This window comes from Myripristis murdjan, chromosome 7, assembly GCF_902150065.1.
Source record: "Myripristis murdjan chromosome 7, fMyrMur1.1, whole genome shotgun sequence".
In the NCBI taxonomy this organism is placed as follows: domain Eukaryota; kingdom Metazoa; phylum Chordata; class Actinopteri; order Holocentriformes; family Holocentridae; genus Myripristis; species Myripristis murdjan.
In genome coordinates, this window is record NC_043986.1 from 21249293 (window position 1) to 21269633 (window position 20341).

Genomic DNA, 20341 nt, shown 5'->3' on the forward strand with positions numbered 1-20341 from the left:
GCACTTTAATGCAGGCAAATACACATCCGAGCTGTTCTTTCATGTGTCTTTTTCTATGGTGAAGCGCAGAACATCAGTCACTTTACTGATAGTGATTTTGGAGCAAGCACATAAAGAGCTGTTGATTTAATTGAATTTCACATTGGGTTACACAGGTTTATAGAAATTTACTGTTACTCATGCTTGAGTTCCTGTAGACCTTGAAAACCCCTGTAAGTTTGTGCAGAAAAGTACATTAAAGCCATATGTTTTCTTTCAATTTTGTGAAAGTATGTATGGCCCTGAACATTTCCTTCCAATACATACATACACACATATATTATATATAATGTGTGTATGTATGTGTGTGTTTGTGTGTGTGTGTGTGTGTGTGTGTGTGTGTGTGTGTGTGTGTGTGTGTGTGTGTGTGTGTGTGTGTGTGTACAGCTCTCTATATCAAGTCAGTGATGGAAATCTGCAGATGCTAAAAGAATGACCTCACTAGAATTTCTTCCCTTGACAGACGACAAGTAAAAAAGAAAAATGGTGTCTAATTTTCACCACCGTTAGGTTTTACATACCAATTCTTTGGGTCTTTGAATTTGACAAAACAAGAACAGTCTTTGAAAAGTTTAAATTTGATGTCTAAGGGAATGTGGGATCCCAGAGTAGACCAACTCATCATTTCTTCCACTTCAGAAAAATAATTCAGCTCTCTTTCCATCATTGTTCCTCAGTACTTACTGCTATTGTGATTTCTCTGTGGCTGTGAAAGATAACCCTTGATTAGACAGTTGTCTTTTATGACAGCAATTTTAGTTTAATAGCTCAGTGAAATTTTTGGAGAGGCTTTCCACTTTCCAGCCATGCAAGACATTATCCTGTGCCTACTACTTTTGATCTTACAGCTACACCTTTCATGCTGCTGAGCCAGGTCTAGATGTGCAGCATGATGCTACATGCAATGACACTGTCTGAATAGTACTAACAAGAGCAATGTCAGATAATGATTGATTGAGCAATGTCATAGAGGTATTTATGCTTTAGGCCCAATGGCAGAGCACCTCGGTGTTTGTGGTAAATCTCATCAAAATAACCCAACATGTCAAACAGCCTGGTGAAAAGACAGTACCTCTGTAGCCCAGAGGCCAGATCACTGATGTTCATATAAATGTTCATTAATCTTTCTAGGTCCTACACCTAAACCTCTACAAAGATACATTATTAAACACATTTATTGTTTAATTTACATTTTTAAAGCACACAGAGCTGCCCACTGAGATGACACATTACAGGCCTTCTCAGCAATTTCTATGTATGAATCATGCAGCCAGCAAGATATTTAGGGAGTGTCTAAAGGGATAAAAATAAAACAACATTAACTCTTGCTTCACTTTTCTTTGAAAATAATAGTTTCTGGCTGAAATCTTGCATAAGAAATACTGGGGAGCATGTGTGGTTCCCTCAGCATGTCACAGATAGATATCTGGTCTTCTCTGTATAGAAAAATCTATCAGGTTTCCTGATGTTTTCAGGGCAGTGACATGTGGCTTACCACACAGTAGCAGTAGTTACTGTATCTGTTCACCAACCTCAAGCTTACATTTAGCTCATTATGGATCATGTGAAAACATAAAATTATCACAATCATTCTTGTAATTGTTTTGTTTGTACGGTATAAAATACAATTAATAGCCATCTTTGACATTAGTCTACATGTAAAGGGAAAATGACTGGCAGTGGCACAACAGGGCTTAAAGATACATAGCTGTTCTAAGGAAATTTTAAAACAGTCTTTTTGAACAAAGGCTTCAGAACTGCTTTTATGCGCCACAATAGCCTTTCAGAGAAATTTAAATCTGGTTTTAGAGCTCCCGGAGCATGGCACTGTCATATTTAAAGTCACTAATGATCTGCTGCTGACTGCTGATGTTGGCGATTGCCCAGCTTTAAAGCTTCTTGATCTTAGTAATGCCTTTGACACAATCAGCCACACTGTTTATGAATAATGGTTTGCCTCTCTTTAAAATGACATATTTTATGGTATTATCAACCCCTGCTGTTTCAACTGTGCTACTGTTTTACTTTGTTTACACTCCACATCACAACACAGGGTCTAGAGTAAATAAATAAATAATTTTGTACATCTGAAAAAAGAGATGACACCACAGGCATTGTTCTCAAGTGGCTCTGCTCATATCTTACCGGCGGTTCTTTATCAGTGGTTATGTGAACTTCATCTTGCGTGTGGTGTTCCCCAAGGTTTCGTTCTAGGCCCTTTAGTGTTCTACATCTGTAAGCGTTCTCATCCATCCTCTGTGTCACATCATTAACAGTCAATTCCTGTGCAGACAACACATATAATCCTACAAAAGATTGCAATATTGGCAGCCAGTCAGACTAACTTGAATGAGGGTGGTTGATTTTTTCATTGAGGTTTCATCACTAGAGATGTTTTCATTTGTTTGATTGTTTTCCTAATGCTACTATGTAGCCTTAATTTGAAAAGTGCTCTATAAATAACATAAAATTATCATCAGAAGGTTGCTAGTTTGATTCACCAGACCAGCTGTAAAAACCTGGGTAAGTGAGTGAATGATGCTCTCTCCTAGCGCAGGGATTTCAGCTGAGGTGCCCTTTGGGTAAGGCTTGTGACTCCAAAGCAAACCAATGGAGATGCATAGCAGTCAGCAGAAGAGGGGTCTACTTTCAGGTGTGAATATTTGTAACTGCATGAATATGGATGCAAAGGATGAAATTCACACATGCTCATTTAGCCCTGTCTAGATAATAAGTGTACAGAACGGCTCTGGCTTATTTAGATCTAAATTAAATTAGGTACTACATCCAAAAATTGTCAGATTGCAGCTGCACATGAAGCACAACATCCATCTAGAAAAAAAATCTCACTCTGAAAGTAAAAGTGAAAATTTTGAATAGGAATAATGCAGGTACAGTAGGCTGCACCTTTATTAAATCCTCAGCACAAATACCTTCTTTCATCCCAAATTGAAAACCCACTCCAAGCTGATACTTAGAGGAAATATGTGATATAACTGTACCGGTGAAGCCATCTCCTTAAGGGCTCCAGAGTGATTTTATTCTTGTTCATTTTTTCCTCTTTCTAAAGGCATTCTAATTCACACCTCACATGGGGGCTGTTGCATATGTAGACAAGGGAAGGGAATAAACACACTGGGATAACACTATAAATATATAATAACCTCTCCATTGTTAAATGGCTTTGAGCTCTCAGTCTGGGCTCTTTTGCTGAGCACTTAGAAAAGTATCGTGAAAAGGACACACAGTGAAGTCTTCACCCATAATTTGTTTTAGAAAGATTTATAGGCACTGGGATTACTTGTCATACAGATGCTTTTTACTTGGTACAGTGAGGGGATGTTTTTCACAGCAGTACAGTAGGTCATAATTCCCATGGAGATGCCATCTAAGCTTTATAATAACAGACTGACCCGCATCATCTTGAAATAGGTGTACTTAATTGATGTACCAAACAGTTAAAGGAATGATCTTATTGCTTTAATATCATTTATCATCTTTATCTTTTATTTGCGCTGCCATACAAATTCCCAGATTTCAAACGGTTTTAGGGTACCGCTGTGTAAAACAAACACAATTAATGTAACACTTAAAGTGATTGTTCAGAGGAGCAGAGAGCTGCCTGGAGTCGTGCTCCCAGCAGTTCACAGAAATGACATCAAAATTATGTTGCTTGTTCCACACAGATCTAAAAGTTGCAGCATAAGGCATGCAGTCAAGATTAATCTTTTATGAGATTGGAAGTTCAGCTGCACGGAAAATATAAGCCACATCTGCTATATTTCATCACAGCAGTGCCTCTTATGGTCTCAAGCTAATACGTGTATTTGTGTCTTGTGGGGTGTGATTTCAATTTGTTATGGAGGGAGAACATAGTAGGAACACCTTCCAGTATGTGCTGCTCCGGTTGCTGGCTGTCTGCTGATGGAAGACATTTATGGAAATTATTTATTCAAACCCCAGGTATTTTTTAAGAGTTTTCCCTCAAGTTTTTCATTTCCCTGCGTTGTCATTTTTGTGAGGATGTGCCTCTGCTGTGCTAACCTGACTGACGAGTTGATGTTGGCGAGGGGGAGACTCAAATTTCTGCTCTTCCCCACATCATCAACAACACTTGTTTACCTCCTCCTCTTGGGACAAATTGTCATGGTACACCCTGGATTGGATTTTTGGTTGGCTTTTTGGCTTTATAAAGAACAAAGACTCTAATCTGTAATGTGGTCAAGAAGCAGCTGAATGAAATGTGGGACAATGACTGAGCTTCTCCATTAAATGAGCTGGGTTTTATAATGATAATAGCACTTGCTTCCAAACTCTCAGTCCTATTTCATCTTTAAGGCGCCCACATCTCTGTCACAAGAGCAGCCTCCAGTTATTTAGTCCTGTTTTTCTAATTTTGACAGAAATTTCATATATAATATAGTTTACAATTATAGAACAGTATATGTTGTATTCTGGTCCCTTGTGTGTAGATTTAGCTTGACCTCCACATGTTTCAGTCAATTTCATCTGAGAGCTGGACTGGAGACTCTAAATTTCCCAAAGGTGTGAATGTAAAATGAGTGTATTTGTCTGTTTATGTATTTGCCCTGTGGTGGACCAGTGACCTGTCCAGGGTGCTTCTCTGCTCTCCACCCAGTGCATGCTGGGATATGCACCACTGCCCTCCTTGACCCTGAATAGGAATGAGCAAGTATGGAAAATAAACGATGAATATTTATGTCCATAAATATAAGCGATCTTATCCAGGATTATGAGAATAACTCTGGAGGTAAATTCTATTTACTGGCGAATGTTTTGCTTGAACAACATCAGAGATCTGTTCAGATTTGTGTTCTGATATAAACAAAATCATTTATCTTGGTTAAGCGCTTTTCTTTTGAGAAAAACAACTCAATTTGAAGTTGGTACCAGATCATTTGCTGCACATGTGCATGGGTTACCCACTTGGACATCCAATTATTTTGAGCAATTCTCATAATGGTGGGGCAGGATGCAAAACCATGCTTGTATACCGACTGCCTTCACATGGATCCAGCCTTGCCCCATTAAATGTCAGACTTCTTAGAGGAAAGATGTGATCAATGAGCGAAGCCCAATTTGGAGAATATAAATAAATTATACATTCCAATACTCTCATACCAATGTGTATTGGAAAAGTATTTTAAGAAAATATAATGCAGGTACCGGTGGAAAACCACAGGGTAATGTATTTCCAAGGGTGTAACAACAAAAGTTGAGCTGCTGCTTCTTTGTATAAAGATGAGCCAGCTAATGTGGTTGAAGCACCTGGTGAGATGCCCTCTGGGTGCCTTCCTTTGGAGATGTACTGGATACGGCCGAGTGGGAGGGGACCCTGGGGCAGACCAAAGACAGACTGGATGGACTACATCTCCTAGCATGGCTGGGAGCACCTTCCCCCAGGACGGGCTGGAGGACACTGCCGGCAAATGGGAAGCAACACCTGAACCTGTTTGAAAAAATTGATTTCCAGTGTAGCTGAGTGACTTATTTGTCAACCAATTGGATATTGCTTAAAATCCTATCCCTCACTGCAAAAATCACACAGTCAGTCTTAAAAAGCTTGTTTTTCATAAAGCAAGTGAAACAAACAAAAAAAAAAAAAATCTGCTGGTGGGAAGAGATAATCCCACTTGTTTCCAATGCAATTGAATCAGCTGTCATTTTTTTGATACTATAGTGGGCTGATCAGCCTTATTCTGCCGAGTCTAAACATGTTTATATTGTTCCAGAAAATTTCCTGAATCAAGTGAAATTTCACTGGAAACAAGAGGGATTATCTCGTCCCACTGGCAGAATTTTGCACTTGTTTTGAGAAAAGACCAATTTTAACACAGAGTATTGGACTGAAGTCTAACTAACTCACTGCATTATTAAAGTATGGCAGGCCCAAACTGTCAGGTGGCTCAGTTGTGAGACTGATGTCGCTGTAACCAAAAGATCACAAGTTCAAGCACCAATCCAGCAATTTTCTGTCTATCAGCACTCATGTCTGCTCCCCAGTTCAGCAAGACACTGAGCATTACGATGCTTGAAAGTTGTTATGCCATAATAGTTATTCAGTGCAAGTTTCTTTTAGAGGCTCTTCATTAGCACAAAATTATCATGACCTGACATCTCATCTTCCATACTAAAGCAGATAAATTATCCTAGTTTTTTCTCTCACTTTGTCCTAGCCTGCTTTTCTTTGTCTTCTCTGAGTTAGTTCTCGATACTGGAGGAGTAGTAGTGAGGAAGGAGCAGTTGTGAAAGGATTTGGGACATACCCTCTGTGAAAGAGGCTGATGAATGTCTAATCTTGGAAGTAGCTCCCTGAGGTCCACCTGCAGGGACTACTTATCTGAATTTCCAATAGATTGATTTTTTTTTTTTTAACTATCCCAGATAAGATCAATTTGAGAGCACAGCATATTTTAAGTACAATTAATTTATATAGTGCTCATCTCTAGCAGATGACATGTTGAGGGGATAATAGTTAAGATTATCATTTTTCTTGTTTTTGTGATGCTTTTTTGTAATAAGAAGTCATTGTTTGGTGTTTTGTACTCATCAAAAGTACTGGCTCAGTGTAATACAGACAAGAATAGCTTGTCATAGCTTGTCAGCTTTCTTCCACCTTCTTATATATTTAATGAACCAGTGTTCTCGTTCCAGTAAACATAAAACACACCATTTCCTGTGGACTGGCACACAGGGCCTGCTCGTCTTCATAACTGCAGTTTTAGCAGAAAGTCCCAAATGCAATGCAGGAACCTACCAAACTTAACATCTGTATGCGCCTGGCTTTATTGGCAGTTGAGAACAATGTCAAAATATTCTTAAAGCATTCATGTTTTTTTTATGCAGGAACAACACCTCAGTGTCAACGGTATGCAGGCCACTTATCTCACAATGCCCAAGACACTTAGCATATTTATGTTAATGTCACCCTCACAGCTTGATCAGCTTGTAATTCACAGTGTGAAACTGACTCATCATGCAAAATTATTCTTGAATCTTACCCAGAAACACAAAATCCATTCACAGACATCAGAAAATTAAGTATCACCCACTCCTTTTGTGGACTTTTTTTTTTTTTTTTTTTTTTTTTTTTTTGCATTGTAATGGAAAATGTCTTTTGCATGGGGAATAAAGGTAGAGTAGGGCACTGGTCAGGGATTCTGAACACAGCAGAGAGCTCCATTCTCTTAAGTGGAAATATATCCAGGTATTTCATTACATTTAAGGCTTACAAACGCTCTGTTTCGGATCTCCCAGCCCTCGTGTATAATAGACTGGCTTGTCATAGCACAATACTTGATGTCATGTCAGATACTTGAGATAGAAAGGGATTTTCATGTCTACAGTGCATTTGAAAAGCCTCACTGTTAATGTGATGACACAAGCCGGCTATATTGTTTTCTCTGCATTTTTTACGGAAGGGTTGTGATGATAATTGAATGAGGAAGTCTTACTCAGTGTAACCAGTGGCAGAATCACTCAAGTCTGGGCATTAATTGAACTTTTTATGGCGTCCTTTCACAAAATACGATCGGGACCCTTTGTGTGGTAAACAAGAGCATTATTGTTTCTGCAGTGATTCATTAATCACAAATGTCATTTAGTTCAAATCTCAAAACGTTCTCAACCTTTATTTGAGATCATTTGCATGGTTAGCGCAAGTAATAATTCAATTTGTAATGAGATAATTAATCATTGTTGCCAGTACACAAATTAATGATTGCCACTGCTTAACAAATAGAATAACAAACCCATGTAGGAAGGAACAGCATAGAGTCGAGAATGGAGGATGAACAATAAGTGCCAGCACCCATGAAATATTTAATTTAGCTGCAACCGTTTTTTTTTTTTTTTTTTTTTTTCTTTTTCTAAGGCATAGTATGAAAAATGAGCTACCTATTTGTGACAAAGGGCTGAAAATGAAATGGAACAGCCCACCCCCTCACCCCCACCCCACTTGAATAGGAAATAAATTCTTATCTAGTATTGCCTGTCTGTTCTCTTTTCCAAGAGATACAAAGATTTATGCAAACTCTAACAATGCAGAAATGGCTGCTGGCTACTGTTTTGCACTGTTCTGTATTTGAGTGCTTGTGTGTATGCATGCATGAGTGTGTGTGTGTGTGTGTGTGTGTGTGTGTCTGTGAACAATAAATGGACAATGAGAAAAACAGTTACGCTGGCTGGTTTGCACATCACACCCAGGGCTTTCACCAGTGCTAAACTTGTAAATCAGGGGGTCTTGGAACACCGAGAGGGAAGAGCCTTGGGCGGTGTCGCAGCCCCAGAATACAAGACGGTTATTTAAAGACGATGAAAAATAAAGTGGAGATTTAAAGTTAAAATGATGAAGTGACAAAGCTGTACTTACACAAAACAACTGGTGTACAATTACTGGATTTAGGAAGCTTTAGCTGCAAATATTACATAGTGATACATCACATGTAAAAAAATAAATAAATAAAAAAAAATAAACTAGCTTTATTTCATGGAAATGCTGCTGAATAACAGCATCTGTATGGTTGATCAATCAGCTACAAATCCCAAATAAATATATTGATCTCCATGATTGATGCAGGCAGCCCATGGGCCAATCACATGAATCATCCCTCCATGCTTCAGTGGCACATTAACTGTTTGTTACTGAATAACAAATAGGTTTTAACACATTAATGAGGATTTGGGAATATCAGTCATAATTATACATCTTATTTGTAAAACAACACATTTTGGGGCACTGTTATAAAGTCCAAACTGATGTTCACTGTTCATGTTTTAATCAAATAATTTCTAAGTGGATTTAAAGAATCAACATACTATTTTGCCCCCTTTAAATGGTTAAATAGTACTTGCTAAAAGATTAATTATTTGAGTCTGTGTCCCATTTTTGTAATCTTTATCTGTCTACCATAGTGCTATAGTGTCTCCACTATGCTTGCGAAAACGCTGAGAGAAAAGCCATACTTGATGATTTACTGCTCAACTATTGTATAAACTGCATTTTTCCTAAGATTTTCTACGACATGATTGATGACATGCGATGCTACTGAACGTCGACAAAAATGCTATGAGAATGCTCTAGGAACAATGTAGGCAGCAGGGTGATGCTGAAAGATAGAATATAGTTGTAATCCTTTCTCCGAAATACAAAATAAACAAATCTGAACAAGATCCTATATTGCTCAGCCACATTAAAGATAACGCAATCTTGCTTTTCATGTATAGTTCTATACTCTTTGTTTTAAAGGTCAAATACTATTTCTGCCTTGAGGTGTCGTCATAGCTACACTGAAGCGGCATATGCCAGTGTGAATATTTATAGTTCTGTGGAGCATCTGTGCGGACAGAAAAACTGGACAGCAGTGTCAAGATTTTATTAATTCAGTTCTAATGAAGCACAGATAAACACAAAACAATTATGTTACCAGTTGAAACAGAGAATCCACTCTCAGACAGTTGGCGCTGTCTAAAGTGATGTTTTGGGATATTTCTCACCATGCATTTAGTGACATCCTGCAGTATGAACATAAGAATAAATTTGCACAACCTCCTCTGTTCAAGCTGAGTTTATTGTCTCTTGTCAACCGGCTTCATGTTATCTTGAGTCTCAGTGAGAATCAACCTGCAAAACACAGAGGAAACATAAAGTGGTCTAGCAGACTAATCACAGATCTTGTGGTCTTGCCATTGCTTAACAAACAGAGTACACACAGTTACATTTTTGTAGAGTTGCACGTGAGCTACGACAGCACTTTGATGTGGGAGTAGATCAACCTTGTTCCTGAGTATTAACTGTTGACGTCAGGATTTCTGGGGGGTCTTCCTTGAATCCCTGTCTTGCGCTGCTGGAAACAACTGCAGTCGATACACTGCTGTACTGGCTGCTGCTTTCATGACAGAGTAGCAGGAGTTGGTTGGCGCTGATGTGCCGAAACAGCTTGTACACGACACTAAGCCTGCCTGCTCCCATGTGGTATGAGACTGTAATTCATTACCAGGAGGACGATAGGCTCAGGGAGGGGACTAACAAATCAACTCCGAAACACACCAGAAACCAGAAATGGTGGAAGTTTGGGCTTGTGGTTGGCAACCCCAACCTGCAAAAGAACATAAATTCTACAGAAACGTCAATGAAACCATCGATGGCCTGCGGTCTTAGGGAATACCAAGACCCAAGACCAAAAATTCCTTGAATGCATAAATCTATTGAGACAAATCTAACGAGTCATCGGTAGGTAGCTCTGTAAAGCTTAATTTCTATAGGACGCTTGAGCAACATATGCAGGAATATCCGTCATTATTCATTTACTGTAACCATGCCTATCACAGTTATGAATGTAAACAGTGCAGGAGGAGGATGCAAGGACTTGTTCAGACATAACTCGCTATTTTCAACATTTCTTGGCACATTTATGAAAGACATTATTCCTTCAATGAATCTTTTTTTTTTCTTTTTCTTGTTTTGCTTGGCTGATTGTATAATTATGGTTTAAAGTATGGATGTCACAGTTTCTCTTGACTTACTGTAGCTTAAATGTTTTGAAGTTGTACTATATTTGATTATTCCTGTGAGAATCCCTCATGTTTGATTCTGTGGGAAAAAAGGAAGGTAAAGTGCAGTAAATACAATATGTTTTTTTGAATGTTATACAGCTATGTGTGCCAGTTTTTTTCTGATATATGTTTTGTAAAATCCCCTATGTCCTGCTGCTTGTGGATACAGCCACTGCTACAGCACTTTTACTATCTACTATCTATTGTGGTTGGTCCCCTGTGAACCACATTGTGTAACACATGTACAGTCAGGTAAAAAAAAAAAAAAAAAAAAAAAAAAAAAAGTGAGAAAATCCAAGTTCACAACTTCAAACACAGCTTTCACTGACTTACTTCCATTATATAAACATCACAAAAAACATTTAGGTGGCTGCCTGAGAAGATTAGTTATATATTAAAGCCTGGATTTGAGATGTTTTGATCATATCTGGTGGAATTTACACAGACTCTTGAAGAGTGTGACATTTATCTTGTCCTTTATCTATTTGGTGTGACAAACACCTGTATTTGGCCTAAAACGGGATTAGTTTTGTGGGGGGACGTGGGGTAATGTAACAATTACCAGAGCATCTCCTTTATTTTAGTCCCACCTGAATTCGCCATCTGAGTAACTTTTACAGCGTGCTCCCACGTCAGAAAAAATTCCAGCATCTTTTACCTACTGTGAAATGCTCTGTAAAAATACTCATTAAATGTTGTACCACTTCTGCAGAAATAGCTTCTCTCGGTTTTATTCTTTGTTTGGAGTCTTTTGATAATGGAGGAGGCACTTGTGGTAGTTCTTTTCAGCCACAGTTCACAGCATACGTATTATCCAACTGTACATAGAAGACAGAACGATCAAGGCCACCAGAAGACATTCAAAAGTTGATCCACTTGTGAGGGGGGTGACGCTTGCAGCAGCTATAGTTGAGATCATTTTCTGTAGTAGGTTGGCGACAGTTAACGTTATGGCTGAATAGCCTATCTACATATCTGTTTGAAATATGATTATTTTATTACAGTGGTCCCTTGTTTATCGCGGGAGTTACGTTCTAAAAATAACCTGCAATAGATGAAATCCGTGAAGTAGTCAGCTTTATTTTTTACAATTATTATAGATGTTTTAAGGCTGTAAAACCCCTCACTACACACTTTATACACTTTTCTCAGACAGGCATTGACATTTTCTCACTTGTCTCTCTTGTTTAAACACTCTCAAAGTTCAAACCTTCGTAGAAAAATAAGGACGCAGAACACAATGCGCTGTAAAAAAAAAAAAAAAAAAAAAAAAAAGCATGCAAAATTACACAAAAAAAAATCCGCGAAACTGCGAGACCGCAAAAGGTGTACAGCGTTATAGCGAGGGACAACTGTAATCAGTGGGTAAATTCCAAATTTTAGGGAACCTGGTGAAAAACTGCAAAGAGCATTTTTGGTGTGATGACAATGTGTAGAAGGAGGCATTGTCACTGAGACTTACAGAGATGCATTTTTCCGGTCTGAATAGGCCAAAGACATTACAGAGGTCCTGTAATAATTATTACTTTACAGACACTGTCCTGAAAACTTATAGGGGGTTTTAGAGCAAAAGACAAACTAACTGGAGGGTGAAATCATCAGGGTTAGGGTTATAGCCCAGGCCAAGTCAGGGATAGAGAACGGCTAAGGTTAAATTTAGGTGAAAAATCAGCTTTGCAAACTTACATCAAAGTAAAAAGAAGCACATAATAATTTGGCCCAAGCAGAAAGTTTACATAGCCAAGCAACAGAAATGGAAGATTAATATGAAAAACACATCAGGGAACAAAAGAGAAAAAAGAGACACATACAGCTTTTTGAAATAATCTTTTTACATTTCCTTTTTAATGATATGAAATAAAAACTAATAATAGACACAATGAACATTTTATCATTTTGTTATTGTAAGTTTTAATTGTCTCCATTATTATTAATGCCTCTCTTAACCACTAATCTATCACCGGCCTAATCTATAATAATAAGATTGGCACACCAGCAGCTTAGCAAGGATGTAGAGCTGCTGGCAGCTTTTAGTTTATGGGAAAAATGAATGTGGATGTAGAAAAAAAAGGAACACATTACACCTTGGCTTATCTGAATTGAAACATCAATCTTCAACACATTACAAACAACAAATCAATACGAAAATTAGACGGTATAATCATAACTCATTCTTGACTGCTCTCTGACCACAACAAAGGAAAAGAAAAAAAACATGCAGGGTCAGGCATGCCACTTGTGTGCAGTTTTTTTTTTTTTTTTTCACTACAATATGGAATAAATCAATAAGATCATTGATTTCAGTGTCAACACTACTTTTTGAGGCACCTAGCCCTGCTGTTTTTGTTTTTGTTTTGTTTTCTTGTGGGTGGAGCAACTATATAGGCCTACTGATATGTCCTTAATGTTTTTATCAATGCACAAAGCATAAACCGAGCAGGTACAGCACAAGCGTCCTCTTTTTCTAAGCTCTAGAAGAGAAATCAGTGCAAATCTGCACAGTTTTGCATGGCTTTGATACATAATCAATATTGCTACAGTACAGCAAGATAGTGCTCCATGATGTCACCCAATGGACCACATTAGCATGATAGTGATCCTTCACCTTAAGACATAAAGCAGCCAGGATCAGTGCTCAGGCATTTCATCCTGCACAATAAAAACACTGTTATTAGCCAAACATATTAATTGAATTTCAATCACCAGCATTCAGGCTTTAAATGATATACAGTAGCTATGTGGCTGTTTCAATTGGCTGTTCACATCCTGTTACGCACAGTCTGAGCAGAAAGGGGCTGGATTGGTCTGGTGTTAATGGTTGATTTTGTTCAACACTATTCATCAGGGTGAAGGCTTTCCTCCATTAGTTCTTTTTACAGTTCTGCATCCTCAAGCACTCTCCTGAGGGTAAGATGTCATATTCCATGAAAGGCATGGGACAGGCTGCAGGCAATACTGCCATGTGAAAACCCTGCTCAAGAGGCTGTCCAACCATCTTTAGAAAATATTAAGGATACATGAGTTGCTGGCAGAAATGGGAGGAGAACAGTAAAGGCACACTGGCTCGGTGGTTCACACTGTTCTCTCACAGGAAGAGCGATCTGAATCTGATCCCTGGCTTGGGCGCTTTCCGAGTGGAGTTTGTATTGTTCGCTTTACAGTAGCCTCGCCATGTTGATCATGTAAACAATGGGTGGAAAGATCTCAATGTGCTTTATGACGCAGCAATTGGTATATATAGTGCAATTAGACACACATTGAGTCCAGGTTGTGGAGAAAGCAACACATACTTGTCTGAAGTGAAGTGACGTAGTGACAACTGAATTGAAACTGTCACATAGCCCACTGCTGAGTTGCTGAAAATAAGATACAAAAAAAAAAATTGTACAACACAATGGTTGTGTCATTCAGGCAGAAATCAATGACATGAAGTGCTTTGTTTCACATATGACCATGTAAGAATGGAAAATAACACTGCAGGGACTCTGGCTAGAGGCTATGAAACGTCCCTGCATCTATCTTGAGATAATGGTCTATTCTTCCTCCTTCAGTAAAACAATAGCAGCTCAAGCTGTTGGACTGGATTTCTTGATGATAACATGTTTAGCATGCAGCTCGACCACGAGTCTGCTGAGAAAAGACATTTACCAGCACATGCCTTTTTGAAGGCCATACTTTTTAAACAGTTGTTTACACTTCAGGGCCAGAGTGAACACATCCACTTTCACGAACCTCACTTGCTGTAAGTCAGCAAAACTGCAGGCAGCAGAAAACCTTGGATGACACCCAGTAACTATCCTCAGCTGATTCTTAATTGAATGGTGAAGACTCTGCATGCCTGCAGGTTCTGGAAAGCCTCAGTCCAGGGATTGTTCCCACTGTGCGGTGTGCTATTGGGCTCTTCAGGACTCCTGTGAGAGCAGAGTAACTGCATTTCCCAATAACTGAACTTGACAAACAGGTGTAAAACCCTGCTGCAAAATTAGAACCTACTGTCAATACTGTGTTGACTTGTGCAGCCTCCTTCAAGGAGACTGGCAGCCTGGGGGATTAGGTGGATTTGTTGTCATTGGATGCTGGGCGGGTTAAGCAGAATCCCAGGGTGCTGGAGACATCACATTGCACAACCACAGCTTTCCCTGGAAATTATGCCTCAGCTGTTGTTTTACCACATTTTATTTAAGGGTGAAATGTCTACACCTGACACCTTGGAACCTATTTTCAACCAGGTGCAGATCAAGTGCCGTGACTTTGCACCAGTAAAGTGGTAATTTCACTGGGGAGAGATGTAATTTTCCCTACTTAGACTTAATTTCATGGCATGACATCGGTTTTGCAAGAATGGGTGGGGAGTACATTGAAGGGGAGTGTCAACACAAATTGGGCGGGGCAGTGCAATTTTGTGTCCTTACTGCAGAGATGCATACATTCTGTGTTATTTTTGTGGCTTTAGCTGGCAGATATCAAGTCACATAGATGTCTGCAAAATCACTTAAACCCTGTTATGCTTTCATTTTGCCTGTTGCACTTAGATATAAATCCTGAAGTGAGCAGACACGTTTACTTACACATCAAAATGTTTTGAATTTGATTAAGGCAATAATGCCAGTAAGGCAGAGGCTGTACCAGGATAGATTAAGGGCTGTTTCTTACCAGTGGGATCTGTCACACAACTGCTGGTGGGATGTGTAACAGCCCTCACCTGAGGTTCATTAAATTCCTATATCCATTTGAAAGCAGCAGGCTTAGTATGTTGTTCCATCTGCAGCCTCTAATTTGAGAGATGCGGTTTGCATTTTTAAAAGGGCGATGCAATTCCACTTTTATCCAAAGTGGATACCTGGATTAAATCCTGTGCAACCAGCACTAGATTTAAAACACAAACTTCTTTGCTTTTGTACACACCAAACTGGCTGGCTGGCTGTAACTTGGCAGGCTCTTCCACACAGCTTCCAAGTTTATACAGAACAAATCATCATCAATCCTCATTCCATATTCTCGCTGTGGTTGCCAGAGTGTAACTGCATACGTCATCGTCTTCCCAAAAGGCTTCCCAAAAGTAGCACCTGAAGCACAGTGTTTTTATTTGCAATAGAGAAGGGCCGGTGACAAACAACAGTGTGTAGTAGAGCAGAGCCATGGGTCTTATTATCTGGGACAAGAGGCGCAAGGGAACAAGGGTGTGACTTTTGGTGTATATGTGTGTGTGCATTTGATGTCAGTATCATTACAAAACATGGTGATCAGGATTTTGCCATCTAGACAAATGCAAATTCACCTTTACAAGGGACATGATTTGCGGTTGGTGACATATTTGTAATCATGCTGGGGATGCTGTATATTATTTGTCCACAAACTGCACAAATAAGAATATTGGTTTTTCCTTGAAGAAGCCAGTCTGGTTTCTGATGCAAAAATTTCCATACATCATGGCAGGGAATGCACTGCCTGACGAGAAGCTCTAATTTGATTGGTCACGTGTGAAGCGACTCCGTAGTATGCATACTGATAATGTGTTTTTTCCTAAAGCAACCCCTTTTACAACTTTGTCACTGGTGCCTCTTCACTGTGCCATCACCTCTGGTCTCAAAATGACCAAATGTAAAAAAAAAAAAAAAAACTAAATATAAAAAACCTCTTGGATATATTTCCACCACCACCTGTTTGCACCTTGATTCATTAAAAGCAAACCACTTATGTGCTAATAAAAGGGGAGTGTCACCCCCTGTTTACTAGTGTCTATGAGAAGTTTATATCATCTCTGATTGTTTTTACATACAGTATGTGCCTGACAGTTACACATCTAAAAACTTACTCAGTTTTTCCTCAGTTATGTCCGATAGAAACATTCCAGCCTAAACTAGTTTGAATGTTAAGTGCTTTCTCCATGGACAATTCTGCCATTAAAACAAATGATAATAATAATAGATGTGACAATAATGTTTCAAAGGCGATATAGAAAGGGGGGGTATTTTCTGGCAGACAGTTAATTTTCAGTCATGCTCGTGTACAATAACATAATGATAATATAAAAAGATGTTTTGACACCGTAATTAAGGCAGCATGTTTACTCTGATGAATTACCTCACTTAGGCATTTTGCAGGTCTGTGAAAGATGTTTTTCATAACGGAAGAAAATGAATGGCAGTGAGTGGCTTCTAGAGAAGGTAGGAAAATGAAGCCTGACATCTAAAACTGCAGAAGAGGTGCAGACGCTGCTCAGATTTTTGTAAATGACAGACATAATGTAAACCATGAGCACAAACATTAAAAAAAAGACATTGTCCTTAAAGAGAAATGGTCCCGCACAAATATCAGCAACCGCACCAGTCTGACACAAGTTAGGGCTCGGCCATCAACAACTTTAGTTCTACTCCTCAGCAACTTACTTAATTTAACTGAAAATACATTGCTAACATATTTTATTGAAGTATTTACTGAAACATTTCCAGTGCCAGCCAAATGGTTTTGATTTTTCTTTCCCGGCAAACAGTACAGATGTATAATATTTCTGTACAGTTCTAATGAGCATCATTACTCCTGCATTGATGCTGTGCCAAATGAACTCATTGAATTTTTAAAAAGGCGCAGTTATTTAAAGCAACTGATTTGAACATTAAATCTGCATCAAAAATCTGCTTGAGACTCGCATCACAGCAATTAAGCACATTTCCCAAGCCCATTAGCAATTAAATGGATAGGGCCGGGGTGAGGGGGTGCAGATTAAAGCATTTCTATAAACTTGGGGGAAAACATAATGCTATTACCTTCCCCTCACTTTTCAAGTCACATCGTCATGAAGTCTCTGGGAAATATTGGTTTGCTCTGTATAAAGTGATTGGGTCAGGAAGATACCAGAGGACAAGAAACCTTGCTGCTTTAGACACAGCCTGAGCAGATGGTGCGTGTATACAGCATCCCTAAAATGAAGGCATAAAAACAAGTTTGGTAAACCTCCTCTAAGGAATTACGGTCCTAAATCTGGCTGTGAGTACTGAGACATCATGAATTCAGCCACACTGTACAGTTTATGTATATCCCAGCCCTGCCAAGATACTCTCTCTGTGGTGGCATGGGGCATGTTCTTTTTCCGAGCGCAGCAGGTCTTTATTTTTCTCTCAACCCCCGTTTCTTTCAGCCTCTTGAAGGAGATCAGAAGGGGACTTTGCTGAGGAATTTAATTTCTTGAGTCAAAGCGGAGAGGAGCCAGTGTTCTATTAGAGGAACCACACTGTTCAGGACTATCGCTGTAGCCCAGAGAGCAAGGAAATCTCACAAACACAAACATGATAAGTTTTGTCTGTCCTGGTTCTTGACAGAGTGCTGAAGTTTTGTGATTGTTACGGCGGTGAAAATCCCTTAGGTGGAAAATGCAACACAAGGCAGGTTCACTGAAGCACCTCGGGCACTTATTTGGCAGATATGGGACAAGATGTGTCATGGTCGGACCGCAATACATGACAGCAGCAAAAAAAAAGTCTGAAGATATATTTAAAGTCATGAGTCTTGTCACTTACATGGATATTATCTTCATCTATGTCATCATCTTTCTCAATGCAGTCTGCAAGGCAATAAAACCCAGTCCTGTTCATTTTTTTCTATCTAATTACCATTACAGGGAAGTAATAACTTTTGTCTTTCTTTTCTATTTTCAGCAACCGAATGCAGCAAGGCACATTTTGAATTCTAACAGAGTGCATTTGAGCGAATTTTGTTTTTAGGTTGAGAGAGCTATGATGCTACACTGTAATAATGGAAGTAGAGCTAGCAGGTCCAGTCATGCATGATGTCAGCAGGGATTCTCTATGATATGTTATCTGTGTTTAGACAAGCCCCCCTGGGAGGAGAGCGTGAATAATCCTGGTGGGCGGCACAGGGGAGATATGAGGTGTGACGGGTGCAGAGCAATGCCATTTTGATACCTGTCATTTATCTTGCATTCCAAAGAACATATAAGCATATAGATTGTGGCAGCACGGGTAAAAAAAAAGCCATCACCATCGTCATAAACAAGCACAGCATTCTTTGACTTGGGAATCATGGGAGGCAGTATAAATGCAAATAGGTGCATGGCTACTTTTTACCGTGCACATGAATGGAGTGAGAAAATCTAAAATAAGACACCATTAACACTTTCCCAACACCTCTGATGAACAGTTAAATTGCATTCAGTTAGATCCCTCATCATGACGTCGAAAGTTCACAGTTTTCCTTCCAACAGAGAGAGAGAGAGGGAGAGAGAGAGAGAGAGTTCTGCCTCCAATCAAAGTAGAAAAGTAGAGCAAAGTTTGAGGGTCAGGTGTACCTTGGCCCGCTGTCACAGCCAGATGTTAAACCAACAAGTCTGCTGCCAGTCCCTGGGGTGCAGACGGGACACGAGCCACAGACTACGTCAAGGTCCACACGCATAGAGCATGCCAGACACCAAGATAGATATCATTCAGTCCTCCATGCCCGCCCATGAGGCAGAGCATGTTGCACACACAGTTCCAGCTAAGCTCAAGACAACTGAATTAGAAATGCTGGGTGGTCGCCGTGCAGTGTGATGGCTTGGAAGGACTGAAAATCGGCCGACATGCTTCATGCACATGGTCCATTACCAGACACAAAGATATTTGCCTCTTCTGGCTGTACTCCTCTTTGAAATGAATTGAGTTAACAAGGCTAGTAGTGTCTGCGGAGGTTCTCAGTCATCCGGGTCATGGTTGTCCAAGGACAGCTGAATTGAGGGCAACTGGACTTGTTTGTAGATTCTTGAAGACGTTTCACTCCAAGAAGCTTTTTCATTTCTAGGAAGGCTCGTAGTGATTGATGTTATGCGTTTGGTACTGGAACACCCAAAACTAAACCTGCGGTGATGCATAATTGATCCACAAAGAGTACATGAGTAAATTGTTATTTTCATCTCAAAAAAGCATTGTTACCTGTAAACACTGTGACTGATTGCTTACAAACAGCATAGCTGAAAAACAAAAGATTACCCTGCAAATCAATTGCCACATATGGATGGTGTTTTACATTCACAGTCTTAACGAGCTCTGCATTTGCTGCCAGGAAAGAGCAGCAACCCCTTTTTTTTTTTTTTTTTTTTTTTTTTGCATGATTTACCCACAGTGTCCTTGTGGCAGAAGGCAGGTTGGCGAAAGACGGCATGTGGCCTGAGCGGGAGGAGCGGGAGGTAGCGGGTACAGCTTGCCTGTGCTCCAGCGCTGGCTACAGGGACACGCAGTGAACACAGTAGTGGCAGGATCAATGCTGTGCTACAGCTGACCACATCAAAGGCAACCACTATGTGAGGCAAAAGGAGGGGGGCAATGCCACTTCCACAGTAGTTTCACTGCAGTGAGTGGGGTAATTGCAGGTAATGGAGCACTCTCAGTGGGTGAACTGCACTCTGATAATAGATAGATAGATAGATAGATAGATAGATAGATAGATAGATAGATAGATATTTCATTTATGGTGAACAGATAAAGAAGGTCACATCTGCCTTCTGAGCCGTGATCCATAAACTATGCTGTAATATTCTGCAGGTCTAAAAGTGCTTCATGACCCTGTTCAGAATGCTCCCACTGATCCCTCCGTCTCTGCAGGGATGCTCAAGGATGACAGCATTTGTCAAAATCTCGATACGCTGAGTTGAGATGACAGACAGCATTTGCAAAGAGATGGAGAATATCACTCAAGTATCTTTTTTATCTTTATTTATTTATTTTTAATTCACCCT